The 19,865-nt window shown below is 35.6% G+C and overlaps 1 pseudogene; it reads right to left on the bottom strand.

The window, feature by feature from the left end:
• Nucleotides 1-534: 534 nt before the first annotated feature.
• LOC149198227 (uncharacterized) overlaps nt 535-19,865 on the bottom strand; it is a 30,317-nt pseudogene continuing 10,986 nt past the window's right edge.

Raw genomic sequence — 19,865 nt, 5'->3', positions numbered from 1 at the left:
AAATTTAATAAATAATTATTCTGTTAACTTTTCCATATATGTTTTCTATAATAAAATGTGAGTCATAGATGTGGACAATAAATATCTAAAGAGGTATACTTATATTAAAATAACATATTATGTTTAATTTTAATAAAATTTTATAAATAATTATTTTGTTGACTTTATACACATATATTTATTGTTGTTGTTGTTGTTGTTATCCAATTTTAAGGTCACTGCTAAGCCATATACCAAATTGGTGTATGAGACCCTTTTGTTTGTGGGATAAGAGACCTACCTCTACCCAGATTTGATGCTAAGTCTACTAAGACATGCATACTCTACCCCTCTAGTTTTTAACATATGACCTCTTAAGAGGAAACACATACCTTCTTTTTTTTTTTTTGCTGAAGCAAGAGACTGTCCTTCTATTCCATTAAACCAAAAGTAATGTTACAATATATTGCAAAAAACTAGAATTTGTCATGGACTATGGAAACATCAAGGGCATACTGTCGTAGATGTGACCCTTAGAACAAACTAAAGTACAAACTAACCTTTTAAATGGTCCCCACGGCTAAACGCTAACCCAAAGTTGAACTCTATGATCCCTTCCATGATTAATACTAGTGGCCCCACAAAATTGCACGGTCCATTCTGACCATCGAATCCCACTACAAAAATGAACAGCTCGGAAAGAAATCGGAAAGCCAAGATACATGATCCATAAGGCGCGATGGAGGGTGGTATTACGAACCCCACCCATGCCACGTGTTGAGGGCCTAGTGGAATCTCTTTCAACAATCCTATACCACTTACCATTCGAATGCCTCAAGAACGCCTGGATACTGCTCAAAGCCTGGTTTTCCGTTCCGTAGGAGGATTGCTGGAGAATTTCTCGTGCGGGAACTATCCCGCCGTCCATCCCGCGAACACTGTCAACGAAACTCGCAGCAAAAACATCCGTTGACTGTAAATTAAACCCTACTAGCCCAATGCTTAAAAATTTCTCTGTCCTCTACCGCTTGCTCATTGTAGAGAGCTTTTAACCTGTTGAGAGGCATCCCTTGCCAGTTCATCTCAATCCTGTATTCTGAATTAATCACTCCTTGGTTGGCCAGTAAATCTGCAAGTTTATTGGCTTTTCGTCGAACATGATTGAAGCTAACAGTTCGAAGACTTAGGAGATGTTTTTGAATTCTCTGGTACACTTGTATTAGTTTCCAATGTTTTGAGACCTTTTCTGGTGTTGTTCCACAACTGATCTTCTTGACTGCATTTATAGAGATTTCTGAGTTTGCTTCGATAATGACATTTGAGCTGTTATTTAGTTTAAGAAGCTCTAGACATTGTTCCAAAGCCATTAACTCAGCCATGTTGTTGGTGGTTATGCCTAAATGATAGTGGAAAGTAAAGATTATTTTACCTTCTTCATCTCTTAACACCCCTCCATAACTTGCTATCCCCGGGTTTCTTTTTGAAGCTCCATCAATATTGCATTTCAGATAACCTTTCGGTGGAGGATGCTAGAACTCCTTTTCCATTTCCAACCCTCTTTCCTTTCTGTTAAGACCATGGTTAATGATCTCATGCATGCACAGATGCTTTAGAGTTCTCAATTCAATCACTGTGGAAGGATTCTTGGGAAGACTGTGCACAGTGGTGGAAACTGTCTCCTTAATCTGCTTCAAGATCAGATCCATCAAGCGAAGAGGAGTAGTTTTTTCTTCCTTGAAAATTCGTTTATTCCTTTCTTTCCAAACATTCCAAATAATGAAGCTTGGCACAAAGGTCCATGCCAAATTAAGGATTTCATACTTCGAAAAGTTTTTTCTCCACTTGTTCAGGGTTTTAATGATACTGCCCTTATCTCTGTTTGTCTTTTGAAAAATGCTATCAAAAGAATCCCACAGCCAGGTGGTGTAGGTGCAGTTGTTGAGAATGTGCTCCATTGTATCCTCTTGAGCTTCACATAACTGACATCTAGTGGGCCCCATAACCCCCCTCTTCTGAATGTTTTCCCAAGTTAATATTTTCTTGTGATGAACTAACCACATAAAAAGCTTGATCTTCATCCATCCTTGGTGGCTCCAAATTTTTTGCTAGGACTTTGCTGAAACACATGGATCTAGGTTTAGGGGTAATTCTTTTTGATTCCTTAATATTAAAGATACCTTTTTTATTGTGGCCCCGTCTTAGCTGATCCTGCCCATCTGTTACCAAGATCTTCTTTTGTTTTAACATGCTCAGGAGTTCTTCTGTTTTTGCTTTTATGGTTCTATCCCCTATGCAGTCTATTTTTCTCTAGTTTCTCCACTTTTTGGAGTCATGAGGAAGATTCCAGAACTTTTATTAATCCTTGGGAATCGGTTTCCTGCTTGAGGCTTATAAAGTCCTCTCTTAACAACATTGGTTCTTGTTGCCATTTGTCTTCCCAGAAGAGAGCTAGGTCTCCTGCTCTGATTTCCCAGAAACTGTTGTTTTGTACTAGGCTTCTATTTTCCCAGGCTTTATTCCAGATGTAAGAGCCTTTTATGTTTCCAGACATTCTTATAAGATCACTTGTTTGCCAGGAGCTTGCATATTTTTCTTTCCAGGTTTTAGCCCATTGAGCCCCTGGTTCTTTAACCCATCTCCACCAGAGCTTGGCTCCTAAAACGTTACTCAGAATCTCCTGATCATCTAAGCCTAGGCCTCCATGACTTTTGGGTTTACAGATTTTATCCCAAGAAACTAGGGCCCATTTCTTCCTAGTTTCCTCCTTACCCCAAAGGAAGTCTCTCTGGATATTCCTAAATTGTTGTAAGACCCCTTTGGGAGCTGGAAGGGCTGATAAAAAGAAAACAGGGATAGCTTGCAGAACGACCTTTGTCAGAATCAACCTGCCAGCAAGGTTCAATGATCTAAAAGTCCATTTTTTGACCTTGTCTTGCATCTTGTTAAGCACCGGTTCCCAGATACTTTTGTGCAATGGTTTAGCTGTAAGGGGAATTCCCAAATACTTTGAAGGGAGGGAATCCCTTTGGAAGCCAAGAATTCTGGAAATATTCCTCTGAATAGCAATGTTAGTATTTAAGAATTTTTTTTTTGATTTGGAGAGATTAACTTCCATACCTGAAGCCAAGGCAAAGTCATTAAGGATTTGTTTGTACGCAGAAGTTTCTTTGACTGTGGGGATAGCCTGCAACATGGTGTCATCCACAAATTGTTGATGGGTCATTGCTTGACCATTCTCTGTTAAATGGAGGCCCTTGATCTTCCCTAAGACTTTGGCATGTTTAATGGACCAACCCAGTCCTTCCATCATGAGGATAAAGAGAAAGGGAGAGAGTGGGTCTCCCTGCGTGAGGCCTCTGGAAGGAGTAAAGATCTCTGAGGGCGAGCCATTCACCAAAATTGAAAAGCTGAAAGAAGTAACCATAGCCATAACCCATCTGACCCAGTTGTGATTAAACCCAAAAGTAATAAGGACCTTCTTGATGTAAATCCAGTTCACCTTGTCATACACTTTTGCAATGTCTAATTGCATGATCATACCAGCCTGCCTTTTGTTGGTAAGCGTATGAACTACCTCGTGGGCCTGAATAATGTTGTCCAGGATTTTCCTTCCTTCGACATAACCAGACTGTTCCCCTGAAATTAAAGAAGGGAGAAGAGGTTTGAGTTTGCTAGCCAAAATCTTGGAAATAATTTTGTACACCACATTGCATAAAGTAATGGGTCTGAACTTCTCAGGAGTCAGGGTTGAATCCTGTTTGGGGATCAAGGAGATGAAGGAGGTGTTGAGGGCTTTCAGAATGGTCCTGCTTTTTCTGGAGTCCTCTACAACATCCAAAATATCTTGTTTGACAACATTCCAGCAGGCTTTGAAAAAGTCTACATTAAAACCATCTGGACCTGGAGCTTTGCCATTCTGCATATCTTTGATTACCTCACTGACTTCTTCTTCGGTTACTGGTTTATTCAGGTTAAAATTATCTTCTCTGGACACCATTCTGGGGATATTTTTTGTAATTTCCTTAATGTGTTGCTCTCTGTTTAGATTATTTTCCTTTGTGATGCCTCTGAAATGCTGAACCATCACAGCTTCAATATTCTTATGAGAGGTCTGAAGCTCCCCATTCTCATTCAATATCGAAGAGATTCTGTTGTGCGTTCTATTGGCTATGGTGGATCTGTGGAAAAATCTGGTATTTTGTTCACCTTCTTTGAGCCATTGAACTCTGGACTTTTGTCGCCAAAAGATTTCCTCTTGTTTGCATAAATTCTCCCATTCTCGGTTGTATTTTTCAGCTTGCTCACTTTTGACTTTATCAAAACCATCTATGATCAATACTTGGTTTAGTTCTTGTACTTTAATTTCCACTGATTTTTTTGTCTATGAAAATGTTACCAAAATCCTTCTTGTTCCATTCTTTGAGTTTGAGTTTTATATACTTTAGTCTTTTATGAAGGAGGAACATTTTGGTGCCCTGAATTTGAAGATCTTCCGACCATCATTTTTCAATGTTGCTGATGAAATCTAGGTGGGAGAGCTAGATATTCTCAAATCTAAAGGGTCTATTCTTGGGAGAATCAATCCCCTTGATTTCTAATTGAATCGGCGAGTGACCAGAACCACCAAAGGGGAGAACACTTGCAGATATTTCTTTTTTTGTGAGCATCAACTCCTCAGAGATCAAAAATATGTCTAACTTGGAGGCAACCTGGGCATCACCACCTCTTTTGTTATCCCAAGTAAAAAGACCGTTGTGCATTTCAGAGTCAACCATTTTCATATATTCTATGAAGGATTGTAACGCTACTAAATCTTTACTTAGCATTTTGGTACCTCCTTTTTTTCCGAAAAAGATTTTATCATGTTGAAATCTCCTCCAATGACCCAGGGGATTTCTACATGTCTGCTTCTGAGATCTACCAGGGAGTTAAGAAATTTGAGTTTCTCATCTATTCTTTGAGGACCATAAACATTTGTAACTAGGAAGGTGTCCAATACCCCCACTGGTTGAATGATAACTGAAAAATAATTTCTCGATGCCTCTGCATCTATTATGCTGACTTTTTGGGGGTTCCATAGAGTGAGAATGCCCCCAACCGTGTTCTCTGCTTTAACTTCTAGAAACTCAAATTTACTAAGCCATTTGCTATGGATTTGTTTTAATTTCTGAATGGAGCATTTTGTTTCTTGAATGAAGATTATGTCCCGCGTTGCTAGTTTCATTCTGTTACTTAGCATTCTCTGTTTTCTTTTACTACCTAGACCTCTGATATTCCAAGATATGAACTTCATAATTAAATATTTGTAAAGGAGTAACTGGTTAGATCTTTCATCTTACCCAAATCTATCATTAGCTTTCCACACTCCATTAAGAGCTCATTTTGCTTTTTTCTGCCCCTCTTCTTTCCTGGATTTCTAGTAGCTAATCCTGGAGTTGATTTCATTGTTTTCACCCCTCTGTGCTCCTGTTTATGGATGTTTTTACCTTTTTCCAGCCCTCGTTCCTAAGTTTTCCATAAAAACAACTGTTGTATTCTATTGCATTCCTCTTGAGGCAGTGAATCTATTCCTCCTTTGGTTCCCTGCATCAGGAATCTGTTGGGTGTGGAGCCTGATTATCTTCTATATTCAAAGGTATCGCCACATAGGACCCCAGTTCGAAATGGGGGCGACAACGCCACCCGTAAAATATTCGTTGTAGGGGGGGTCCAGGGGGGGCGGCTACAACCTTTGGGAGCCCCCCCCTGGCGGGGGGTTTCGGGGGCAGCGCCCCCTAAGCTAAAAACAGCTGTAAAATTGCCTTGTAAAAGTATAGTAATTTCTAGTCAATCTGGGCCGTTCATTAGGCGGATGATCTGACGGTAGAACTTATGTTTAGTTTAGGGTTTTTTTCCCTAGAAGGCAACCCCTCTCTTTGTATGAGGGTATTGTATTTGAGGCTGTGTGATAGATGTGTATTCTGGGAGCGAGAAACAGAGAGGTGAGACTGTGAGAGAAAACAGAGGATATTACAGCGGATTTGTTGTAGGTTGTGTCTCTTCATTTTGCTGGATAATAGAAAGGAAGGACTGGCTGTTCGGGGTGGACGTAGCCCAAACTGGGTGAGCCACGTATATCTGTGTCTCTCTTGTTTTGTGCGTTTTCTGTGTTTATATTTCTGCAATATTTTATGTGTTCCATTGCTCCATATATATAATTTTCTAACAGAATCCTTCCAGATCCAGGTTTTCCTTGTCAAGAATTTCTTATAGTTCATGATCATCCAGATCTGTTTCACTTTGGGTCATTTCCTGGTCCATCTCCATTTCTGTTCACTTCTCATCGCCTCTTTTTGAGAATCCATATCTTGAGATTGGGTTTTGTCCTCTTCTTTTTCTTTTTCTTTAGTACCTTCCTCTTGATCTTGGTTCTCTTCTGTAATTTCTTCAGTCTCTTCTAGCACTTGAAACTTGGTCCGACTGCCCTTCTGCCCCTCGTTATGTTGTTGCTTTGACCCCTTTTTTCCTCCCTTTCCTCTACTTGCCACTTCCTGAAAGCTTTCTGTGTCCTTCGTTGTATTAAGTTTTTATTTGTTATCTGCTTTGCTGAGAGGGCAGTCTTTTAACAGATGTCCATGTTCATGGCATCTTTGGCATCTGAAAGGGATATGCTCGTAGTCCACTGTCTGCACCCATTCCTCATCAAAAACTTCCAGGATTACTTCATCCGGAAGCACTCCTGATAGGTCCATTTTCACACATATCCTTGCAAAGGAGGTATATTTTCCCCTTCTTGTGGCTTCCGAAGCTTTGACAAAGCGTCCTAGTTTATTGCCAATGGCAGCGAGCGATTTAGATTGCCAATAATCTAGAGGTAGAGAATAGAGCCTTACCCACATTGGAACAGAAGAGAAAGTCTCCCGCTCTGGGACAAAGTTCATCCTCCATGGCCTCATATAGAGACTGGCTGCTGCAAAAAAGTAGGGTCCTCCTTCGAATATTCTGTCTTTATCTTCGATATTAGAGAACACCACTGTGAAGAATCCTTTTAACCCCAGATGTAGTTCAATGCTTCCTTTGGGTTTCCACTGATACTTTATCCATGTCTGTAAAGCCTTTTTAGTGGGCCATAGTCCCATGAATTTACAGATAATGGCGTAGGTCCCCATGTGTTCCTTGTGCACCTGTAGAGCAGGATCATTTAATATTACTCTAGGAGTGATTTCTGCTTTCGGTTTGCAAGGTCCTTTTTGTTTTTTTCTCTTGAACCTAGATTTTTGTCTTCTTCCTCTTTGTCCTTGGTGCTGTTGTTTTCCTTGGTTCTGGTCCCATCTGTTTCCTTTTCATTATCCCTGTTCCTGTCATCCGTACAGCCTTTACTGTTTCCAATCGGTGATTTACTTCTGTTGGCCACAACGTCTTTGTAGGAGGGAGTCGAGCTCCCTCCCCTGCCACTCTCCATTAGAGACGAACTCTGCTGTCTACTGTAACCCTAGTCGCTATGGCTCTCCCGCATCCTCTCGCGTTCGAGAAAGGAAGGGAATTCTCGAAAAAATTAAAACATTCGAGGAAACACATACTTTTAACCATTAGACCCACTCAATAAAATGTGAGTCACCAACAAGAATTGATAAGAAATATCTTAAAAAATATACTTATATTCAAATTACTTATCATACTTAAATTAAATATATATATATATATATCAATTATTAAATTAACTTTATACATACATATTTTTTATAATAAAATGTGATTCAACAACCTGAATTGACTATTAAGAGCTTAGAGAGAGGTTTCCATCACCTAAATGTATATAAATGATATAAAATAAAGTGACATAAAAATACACTAAGGCTGATTAAAAATAAGAAATTGTTCATGAAGCAAGTGGTTCTAATGAAAGTTCACCTTCAACTATAGAGAACACTAATAGTGAATCAACCAATGAAATAAGTAAAATAATATTTTTATATCAAATTTGTTATATTTCATACACTATAGTGTTGGCATGACTTACGCATTTTACTTTTAGTGCTGACATGATTTGTACATATATATTATATAGAATTTTATAGAAAGAAACAACATAAATTCACAAGTGTAAAAAATAGTTAAAATGCTTAATGGATTAAATGTAAATGATGAGGTTTGTCTTCTAATGTGGAGAAGACTAGTAATGCAATTTATAAATATATAATTGAAGCATATCATTTTTTTTCCACATCTTTTATCTATTGTTTTTCAAACAAAACTAATGGTAAATTCATGTACACATATTATATAATCTTAGGTGAGATTATTTGAATATATTAGGGTATTTTTTATAATTATTTATTATAAATGAAATATGCGAAGATTTTTTATTTTTTTCATTGTGGGTTTAAATTTAAAAAATATATTTTTAAATTTTGATAATGTGTTTAAATGTTTGATTTAATTTTTCATTTTAGTTTTGTTTAAATTATTATTTAGGTTAAATTAAGAAAAATAAAGTAAATTTTATTATTGATTTGAGTATGTTAATTTTTATATGTCATCTACATTTATATTAAATTTAGAAAACGTTATTAGGCATCAGGTGAGAGGTGATGCTAAGAGGGATATGGAAGACGAGGACATAGATACCTCAAGTTCCATTAATTTGGTCTAATTCTACTTCATCAAAGTGGTCAAGTACATGCTCATGCTTCATATTGATTAAAAATGATGAATTAAAAAATCGTAGTCATTTCTCTTAAAAAAACTAAAAAGTCATCTACTAGAGCAAGAGACATCTAAAGAGGTATACTCATATTCAAATTACATATCATGCTTAAATTTAATAAAATTATATTAATAAGTATTATGTTGACTTTTTACATATACGTTTTTTATAATAAAATATGTGTCACAAACACAAGTTGAATATTGAGGCCTTAGAGAGATTTTCCACCACCTAAATGTATATAAATCATTGAAACATAGTGGCATAAAAATACACTAGGACATATAGAAATTAAGAAACCGTTCATAAGTCAAGTGGTTCCAATTAAAGTTCACCTTCAATTATGGGGTGCACTAATAGTGCATCCATTGATTGTGTCATTGACGTAAGTAAAATAATATTTTATATTATTATTTTATCTCAAAGGTGTTATATTTCAAACATTATAGCATTGACACTGTAGAAATTTGATAGAAATTGTAACTGCTCAATATTTCAAACTAAAAAAAAAAGAGACACAATTCCACTCTACTGATCTGCGAAATGGAAATCACAATTTAGAATAACATGCATAAACATGCAATAAGAAAAACCACAAGTACACAATGATTTCTAGGGGAACCCAACTAGGAGAAACCTCTCAAGCTTCTTTACATTAATCAGTTGAATAAAGAAACTATTACAATTGCTTGCTCCAGCTCTGAGCACACCCTACAAAAGAATAAATGTTTTCTCTATTGAATGAGAAACTTAGGCCAACACTTAGATAATTATCAACACATCTAGACTCTTATTTGATAATTATCAACACATCTAGACTCTTATTTCCTTCCACAATCCTTGAGGAAATTAGCTCATAAGTGATAGGAATTTCCTCCTATTTTTTGCGCAATTCCCAATGATTGATCTTATGACTTCATGCAACAATTGTACACTCAAAAAATTATACAACTCATGTTACACTGCCTTGTCATCTCCACTTCAGCTGAGCAATTCAAATTCCATGCATGCATTAGCGATTTTGGTTTGATTGATCAGTTAACTGGAAAATCTATGAGTTAGACTGTTGTCCCAATGCACAATCGACCTTCAATTAACTCTATCCAATGGATTTTCTACAGGCTCAAGTGCCTTTTCTTAAAGGTTCCTCTTATTACAAGAAAATTGTGGTTACATTCGATGCTAATCAGATACATCCAATTGATCAAATGGACATGCATAGGTAGTCTGGTGAGATGTTGTTCTCAAACATGACCAACACATCTATGGCATTGTCAAAGCTTAAAATTTCTCTGTGAAATGTGCAGTCACAATTAAATATTGAGAAAATATAATTATTAGCTAAGGACAATAGGGTTAAGACATTGGAGCACTTAGTAATTAACATTGAATATGACCCTACTGATGTCAAATTTGTTGAAGCCGTTATCAGAAATAAGAATACATATATTACATTATTGAGGAAACAATTGAAATTGCCTTCTACAGAGGACCCCTAGACCAAGGAGATAGCAGAGAGTGAACAACACATGGAAGAAATTCTCAAACTGATAATTGAGAAAAATGTACAAAATAAAACTATGGAGGAGCAGATTGAGAAATTTCTTAACGAAAAAGAGAAAATTACTCAATTAGCAATAGCTCCCATCACAACTATCCCTATTAAAGTGTCCAGAACAACAAGGGAATCTACATCATCCACAAGGGAATCTGCATCGACAACATAAGATTTGAACAAACTCTCATAGGAGCTCACTCACCAGAAGCAATCGAATGAATGATTTCATACGAAATTTCAGAATCTGGAAGCTCATAAAATAAAGAATGATAGTTTGTATGTTGAGGAAATGCAAAAAACACACAGGTTGAACATAAGAATTGAAGAGTTGCAGAGTCATTCATTGATTGCTCATACCTTGGCCCAAGCCAAGGAAAGTATATGGTTACATATCAGTCATGCCATAACTGAAGTATGGCCCTCCATTTAGATCATTTTCGAATAGGAGGAACTCATAAACAGATGCCAGGTGCCCACTGATGAAGTGAAGCAGCTTATTAAAGATAAACCAAGTGAGGTTGCAGACATGATCAGAGTTCTTAACTAAAAAACTAGGGTCGAGTTGGAGCAGATTCAAATTCTGGACATAATAGAAACCATCTTGGAAATCAAGAAGGTGTTGCAGAAAAAGAATTTGATGACTCGGTTAGAAACTAAGTGTCAAATCTTGAATACTTCTATCCAAAGGTTTCATTTTAAATTTAATTTACTGAATTAGAAAGGACTGCTAGGATTATGTAAATTGATATATCTACTAATAAAATAAATTTAATTACTATTGGTAGATAGTAGATTTAACTACATATGTTTAAAGAGAGCATATTGAGTGTAGAGCAAATAGTGACAGGGTGTTGTGTTAAAGAACTCTATAATGTAAAGATCACCAATTCAAAATATTGTGGGCAAAAATCTAACTATATTAAGGGTTGAAGTGGTCGAGACAAGGTACAAGGGCCCTGGGTGATTTTGACGACTTAGATGCCTTGGTTCCTTGCTACTCAACCCATAGGTTAGGCATGTGAGTCATCTGAGGACTCACATAACCTAACAAACTTAAACTTAGGTGAAAGTACATAGAAGACCTCCATTATATAGAAATGGAGGAGGCCAAGTGTTGGTTAAGGATAACTACAACAATTGAACAGATGTAAGTCTCTATGTGAGCTTACAACTCACCATACTTATCTCATAGGGAAATGAGGCGGTGGAAAAGCCAACTCTAACAACCATTAGCCAAGGTTTGATATCTATAATGGCTTCCTTGGAGCCATGAGTACCTCAAGTTAGGCATGTGAGCCATCTCATGAATCAGATAACCTAACAAGCATATATATATATATATATATATATATTTAAAATGATTGGATTTAAAGGTACAAAGCGAGGATTTTTTCACCATCAGTCGAGGTTCAATATCTATAATGGCTTCTTTGGAGCCAAGGGGCACCTTGAGGTAGTGGTCCAAAGTGTTGTTGCACCTAGAGATTTAGATCCAATAGTGGAAAGTGAGAATATTTTCACCATAGAGCAAGGTTTAATTCTTGTGCAGTTTCCCTAGAGCCATGCGGGATCGAACATGTAGTTATACCTAGAGAGACTATTAAATGGTTTTGTGACCTATGCACGCATAAATGGATCAAAGCCCACCCCCAATATCCTCTTATGATAAATTGTTAAAATATATTAGCTATATAGATTCAAGTCTCATGAAATATATTATAACTAACTCATTTATTGTAGTTATGAAATAATTGCATATTTTCATTTTGATTTTAAAAAAATTAATTACATCTAAACCAATAATATTAATATTAAATTAAAATAAATATAAATTTCACTTTCTATTAATTTATTAAAAAAACCTAAATATATGTTATACACTCTTTCTTTATTTATCAATAAGACAAAGATAAATATATCATAAATAAGACAAAATTTTAACAAAATTTTGAAACATATTTATTATAGTTTATAGTTATTTTATTGAAAATTTGTTTTTAATTGTAATTTATAAATATATGTTTAAACTTCTTTATTTATCATAAAAATAAATTTATAAGAAAAATTAATATATTAATCATTTTATATTAAATAATTAAGAAAGAAAACATTTTTTAAAATTTATATAAACTAATTCATATTATTATATATTTACATGGGATGGTTAACGGCTTTTGATGGAGGTTGAAAAAGGGAAAAATGGATTTCAACGTAATTAAAAGAGGCAGATTACATTAGCTTATATTTTATTGTATGATTGGTAATTGTAAGAACAAATATGACTTTCTTGTTTATTGAATATTAATTTGGTGAAATTTTATTTCATTAAAATAATCAATTATATGCTCATGATTCATATTGGTTAAAAATAGTTGTATTAAAAAACATTATTCTTTCAAACTTAAAAAGTCATTTATCAGAACAAGAGATATTTAAAGAAGTGTATTTATATTAATTACATAATATATTTAAATTTAATAAAATTTTAGCTCATGGGCTTTGGATTGATAGTGAATGGGTGCACTATTAAGGCACTCCTTGCAATAGATCATTAGTTCAAATCCCTAATTGGTGCTTACCCACAAAAGAAAATTAATAAAATTTTAATAAAAAATTATTAAGTTGACTTTGTACATATATAGTTTTTATAATAAAACATAAGTCACCAACAAAAATTGACAACTCATAGAAATATAATAATATAAATTTTTGTATTATTAAGATTATATTATATAAATTTATTTTTATTTTATATAAAAGATAATTTTTGCTTTATGAATTTCTTATATAAATTTTATATAAAAAAATATATTGATAATGTATTTAATTAATTTTAAAGGTAAATTAATTAATAATTTTTAAAATTTAATAAAAATTACATTTTAAAATAAATATAAATTTAAAAAATAATTTATTTATTTAATAAATTATTATTATTTATATTATCATTTTTTCTTATTTTTATTATCCATTTTTCTTAATTTAACTATATTTAAATTAAATTAAACCAAATAACCAACTCCCATACAACATTAGTTATATATAATTTTCATTTTCATTTTTTTTTCTACTTTGAAAATAACACTTGTAAATTAAAAATTATATATAATTTTCAAATACAAAATTATAAATTTATATGTTTTTAATTTGGAAAACATTCAAGGACCAAAATATATTTTTCCATGATTTAAACCCTTGTGGTAACTAAGGCTGTGGATATAGCACCCCAATTAGTTTGTGCAATGTTAGTATTACAACTCATAAAAGTAAAATATAGATTTATTAAAATTAAATATGGTCAATTAACTCTAATTTTGAGCAAACTCCACTCATTTATTATATTTCACTTTAATTTAATTGTATTTAAGCTAAGTTAGAGAGACTAGCTACTCTGTAGCACTTGTTAAATTGTCAATAGTAATTTTGTATTTTTTATTATTATTTGAATTCACTTTAACTTAGTTGTATTTAAGCTAAGCTAGAGAGACTAACTACACTGTAGCACTTGTTAAGTTATCGATAATAATTTTGTAATGTCTTTTTTTATTTGAAATTTTTGAATCTTAAGGAGCTCTGAAGCATTGAGCAACTCTCAGGTATATATAGCCCTATAAATTGGACCAAGAGACTAGTAAGGCCAAATCTCCCCAATTCAATCTCATGCTCACCAAACTTCCCAATCATTGAACCACAACCTCCAAATTATAAATTATATTTAATTATTTGAAATTAATCATTCACTAATTCTTTTATTAATATTGATTCTTTCATTAAAATCTTATTTTGAATATTTTATTTTAATGTTTAATTAATTATTTATAACTTTAATTAAAAATTAGAAAGTAAATTACTCATTATACCATTTAAATATAAAAAAAATAAAATGTTAAGTTTAATTATATATTAAAAATATAATTAATATAATGGAAAAAAAATTACGCTATTGATTTTATCGTTGATTAAAATATAATTTAAATTATAAAATATTATTAATTTAAAACATCACAAATTTAGATTTGTTTTATCTTTGGTGTTAATAGAATATATTGAAATTTAATAAAATTAGATTTAATTTTTAAAAATGAATATTTATTTATTTATTTTATATTTTAATATATATATATATATATATATATAAAGAGAGTAGTGTTTCATTAAATTTGCACTCAAAAACATAGTCAAAGCTTGCGAGCTTTACAATGAGTTTTGAGAGTTGGTTCTTTCTTAGAAGTAGATAAAATAGGAGAACCATAGTCTTCTACATACAGATTACCAAACACATACATACTACTAACAGACTTCAATTATATATCGGACAAAATTGGCCACAAAGCATAATAATTTTGGAAAACATTGTCTTTCAATAGGGGGACTCTGCTAACATTGCTTCAGGTTGATTTGTGCCTAAATTTTTTCAAGAACTTTGTTGACTTGTTGCATGTCGTGAGCAGAAGAGGTCATTCAATTAGCTATGGAGAGATTCGATTTCATCATTCTGACTATTAATCTGAGCGTGAAGCCTCTACATTCCTTTGAACATATATAGAATCATTTTTGAATGCTAGAGAAAATATTGTTGAAGAACGTTATAATCAAAGTATGCATTGGCGGGGGGATGAGGACAAAGAGGGCACGAATCCAAGCTCTTTGGGGCGTCCTCATTTTCCTCTTTATGGTTGCAATTTTCCATTTGAAACTAATATCCAATAAGCAGAGAATCTGGACCCTACAACCAATGGAACCCAGCTCCAAATCGAAAGAACAAATTGCAAGACAATAAGTGGGATTGCATTAGAGAGGAAGACAGAGGAATTGCCAGAAAAAGAGCCCAGGTTGGTGCCTTAGAGAAGGAATATAGAGTGACAAGAGTAATTCCATAGCTATACCTGCAGTGTGCATGAAATCCTAGATTTGATTGAACCGGAGACTATTAATGAGGCCTTCCACCTAGAGTATCACTCTCCAAATTACATGCAACGAGAGAGGCACATAACTTCAATTCATCTGGAGGCAACTTCTTTTGCAAGGTGAAAGGCCAATTACAAACCCTGACATCAAGAAGCAACCATACAATGGAATGGCGTTCTTGAATAGTTGACTTAAAAGAGATAAATAGGGGCCTAAACAACATCAAATTTCCAAAAGGACAGAGCTACAAGCCATGAAAGATCGAGCACCTACAAAGCACCATGTTGTTGTTTGAATTCTTCAACCTTTTAGGGGACCAAAGAACAACGAGAAAGCAATATCAAAAGCTCACATTGACCAAAATACCTCCTCTCTCCCAGAATAAAAAAATTTCCATAAATAAAGTGCTACCAACCTCTATGAATGAATAATTTATTCCTGGTACATCCCACATAACATATGCCATATCTTCAAGGATGGGCATTAAATCACCCAGGTCAAATTTCATGGTTGGGCCTTGCTCGAAAGAAGGAAAATAAAACCATATCTATCTGATGAAATCCACTTAAGTGGAGGGATGAGGGGGCTCATGACTTGCATGCTTGTAACCTTCCACCTCATTGGAGATACAATACTTACAATAATATACACATATACATATATGCACATTTTCTCGACCAAAAAATAAAAGGATATGATGCCTGCATCCACAACAAGGGAATCCAAAGGCATACTCCCCCACCCTCAAAAGTAGTACCAGTATTCACCTCCTTCCCAGCAAGTGCAAAATCCACTACCAAAGTCAAAATTGAATCTAATGTCCAGCGCTACAATCCTGCACCACTTGTCCTCTCAGTTAATGGTTACCGACTCATTGTTCTAGGGCACACTCTCAATGTGCATTTGATTCCATCTGACAATGCTAATGACCAAAACAAATGCATCTTCGACCTTCCCTTCTCAGCTACACAGTCCCTCGAGAAATCCAGTCACCCCCTTCAATGCAATCACTCACCTTCCAAGTTCCCCGACATCCCCTATCCTGGGAAATCCATCCCTTGGCAAGGATTCCTCACATCAGAAGTTCAAACAACTAAAGTATAGTCCTACCTCAAAAGCATCCTACTGGTCCTAACATGTTCATGGAAATCAATGGACACTATTGGGCACCAGTGTCCCATAATGGCCCTCCTCCTGAAGTGTTTTACCAACATATTGTTGTTTGTTCCAATTCCTTTTGTTGTTGTGGATAATTCTTTTAATTAGTTTCAACCACCCAACCGAGCATTTCCATGCTTTCCTTTACCAAGCACATAATTTTCATTAGATTCAAAACTTATTGAAATAAATTCAATTTATACCTCATTGGTCGCCCGTCAATAAGGTACACTTGAAACTTTGTTTACTTCCTATCACAATAAGTTAAACTAGTTGTTTGATCAAATCATCATGTATAAACACATCATATACAGTTAGCTCAAACAACAACCATCATAGATCAAAATCATGAATCGCATGAAATCATCATTGATCCAGGTGGATATTGGTGGCCACCCGCCAATTCCACTTGGAACCCCACCATTGTTTCTTTCAGTTTTTCAGTTTCCTTATTTGTAGCACAATTTTATATTTTTGGCAGTTTTTCAGATCCTGAACTTCCGGAGCCATTTTGAGGCCCTAAACGACATTTTTGGGAAAATTGGGAGCATCATGGGTACATTAGCTAATGTTTCTCTTCCCAAAGTTGTATTCATTGGATAGATCTTTCTAATGAGGTATTGTGCACGTCAAACAGAGATCGTATGCCAAAGTTACAACCCCGAGAAGTTGATGTACCAATTTACCCAAAACGGGGCCCATAGTTTGGCGTTTCATCTCCTAGGGTTAGGATTTTGGATGTTTAGGGTTTTCCGTTGTTTCTCAACAATCAATAGGCCTTCGAGCCTCATTGTAAGACAGTTCAGACGCATGTAGCCACCACATCTCTCCTCAGAGATACGCTGCCATCGCCCGAGCTAGTTTATTTCCATTTCTGTTTATAAGCATATTCCAATATTTTACATTAATGAAATGAAGGACTATTTCTATTGTATCTCTGTATTTATGGTTATCTCTGTAATTTGTTGTGTTCCTGTTTAAATCTGGATCAATGGTATCAGAGCAGTCTGCTCTTTCTCTGTTTTTCTTTGCATGTCCCCAACGAGGTCGGGATATAAGGAGTTAGGGCTTGAACTGGTCGAACCTTTGCAAGACCAGCCTCACAAATCTCAACAGCCTCGCATGGTGGATAAAAAGAAAGACGAGGGAGCAGGAGATCCTATCAAAATATTACTCGAAGAGGCCCTCGAGCGACAACGAAACACGATGATGGACAACATTTCCCAGATCCTTCAGCGGCTACCCAGGGGCGACACTTCTACTTCCAGCAACTACTTTGGAAGCGCCACACCGTTTAAGGTACAATTTAACTTTGACATTCTCATATTTGAGGGTCAGATAGATGCAGACGCTATAGATAAATGGTTAAATCTACTAGAAGGGTATTTTTCTGTTCATGATTTTTTCGGCCAGGAAAAAATTACATTCGCTCTTCTCAAAGGTGCCCCCCTGCGTCAAGAACTAGTGGGAAACCTATTGCGAGAAGAAGGATGAAAGTACGACCCCACTTTTTTCAGCTGCACCCACTTGGAATTCTTTCCGGAATGCCATCAAGTAGCAGTACTACCCTGTCAAAAGCTATGAGGATAAAAACATAAAGTGGGCCATGCTGCGGCAGGGAAGTGACCAAGACGTGCCAGAGTTTACCAATATTTTTCATACCCTTCACACACCATTGGGTATCAATGATTCTGAGTTGCATTTGGTACTCAAATATCGCGGCCGCCTACACAGGTACACCCAGGATGAGATGGAGTTCTTGGACATATCCTCGCTCGACACAGCGTACCGATACGCTGTCAAGGTCAAGTAGAAGTTTAAACAGAAGAAGTGAGACTTTGGATCTACAAATTTGAAGCAAGGGAAACGTGCCCCCTAACCGCTGAACTGTTAAACACACATGGACAACAAGAGAAATATCAAAGATAAAACATGAGAGTGTAATTTTTATTAACAAGTGATTTACATTTATAGTACATGTTGTGACCGTTGGGTTTCACATCCCAAGGTTTCTTGGACTCCTTTTATCCATTCGGCTTCCACACTAACCCATTGAGGATTAGGTGTCCAACATTCCCCCCCTTAATCCGAAGGGTTATGTATGAGTCCAAGAAGAGAGCTGTAATACAAAATGTGCAAAAAATGCATGGCAGCACAAGGCTGAATGTGCTCTCTAAAATGTTGGTATAAAGGGCGGTGGTTTAAGGATGACCACCAACACTGGAATGCTTAGTTCAGTTCCCGGAACTCTTCCAAAACTGGCAAGAAGCTGAAGTCTTCTGCTAGAGGAAGTGCTCCTATTGTTTTGAAGAGGGAAACCTTCAACCAATAAAGGGAGGTCTCACCCCGCATAAAAGGGAGAACTTCAACCTAAAAAGGGAAGTCTCAACCTGTGATGGTTTAAGGATGACCAACAACTCTGGAATTCTTAATGCAATTCCTGGAACTCTTCCAAAACTGGCAAGAAGATGAATTCTTCTGCTAGAGGAAGTGTCCCCAATTTTGTTCTTGGAATTCTTCCGAAACTGGCAAGAAGCTGAAGTCTTCTGCTAAAGGAAGTGCCCCAGATTGCCAACTATAGGCATGTTCATGGGCATCTTTGTTTCTGGCTACAACTCTGAAATTTGTGTGGCAGGTTGTGGCTCAAGCTCGCTTGATGTGACTTTGAAGCTTGTAGATGACCATCATTTCCCCCCGTGTCAGATACAAGGTGAGATGATGGAGAAAACTCAACTGCAAGACTGTTCAATACTCGAGAACAAGTTCTGACATGTGATTGGAATATCTTCTTGGTTGTTGATGCCCGTTGCCAAGAAGCGATCCATCCAAGATGAATCTTTGTTCTTGCAGTACGTTTGTTTCTGAAGCATATGTGTGAAGAATGGGTGGTTTTATGACAGTGCTTACATGGATGAAGATCAAAATGATGATCTTTCAAATCACCAACTCGGTCACAGTGTTGGAATTTTACAATCTTTTGTTGTTGTTGTTGTTGTTGTGGAAAAGGGGCAGAGTCTGGAACAGCTGAAGCTGAACTGTCATGAATGAATCCAACACTCTGAAACTTAATGGGCTTTGAGTAGTGTGGAATAAGAAAGGACAAGTCCTTGTCATATCCAAGACCAGTTCTGTGCTTGTTATGGACAAGCTGTTCCCAAGGTCTGATGATGGGCTTGGGAAGTGCAGATTGAGTTTCTGCATCTGCATGTACAACTGCTGCTTTATTGGGCACTGGTGTTGGCTAGTTGAATTGTTTATTGATTAACAATCAAGTACCACATTAAATTGTCAACCTAGGAAAGTCTTTTATTTCAAAGGCTACCGCGTACTGTATGTACTTAACTCTAAAAGCATTAAAAAGTTGTAGTATACATAATTCTCACGTTATGTTATAACAGTGTATTGTAAAGATAAAATGAAAGCAGTTAATTTAAGATTACAAATCTGAAAAGAAAAGTGATGGATGCTCTGTTAGCAGAGGATCGGGACCCTATCCTCCAGGTAAGGACGTTCAGCACCTGCCCCTGTAAACAGATTGCTAATACACACTGCAATTCTAATTCACCGGTGAAATAT

Source organism: Pinus tabuliformis, chromosome 2_2, assembly GCF_031772625.1.
Source record: "Pinus tabuliformis cultivar Carrire ecotype Pingquan chromosome 2_2, CPIR1, whole genome shotgun sequence".
NCBI lineage: Eukaryota > Viridiplantae > Streptophyta > Pinopsida > Pinales > Pinaceae > Pinus > Pinus tabuliformis.
Note: the sequence above shows the minus strand (reverse complement) of the source record. Positions and strands in the feature narration are given on the sequence as shown.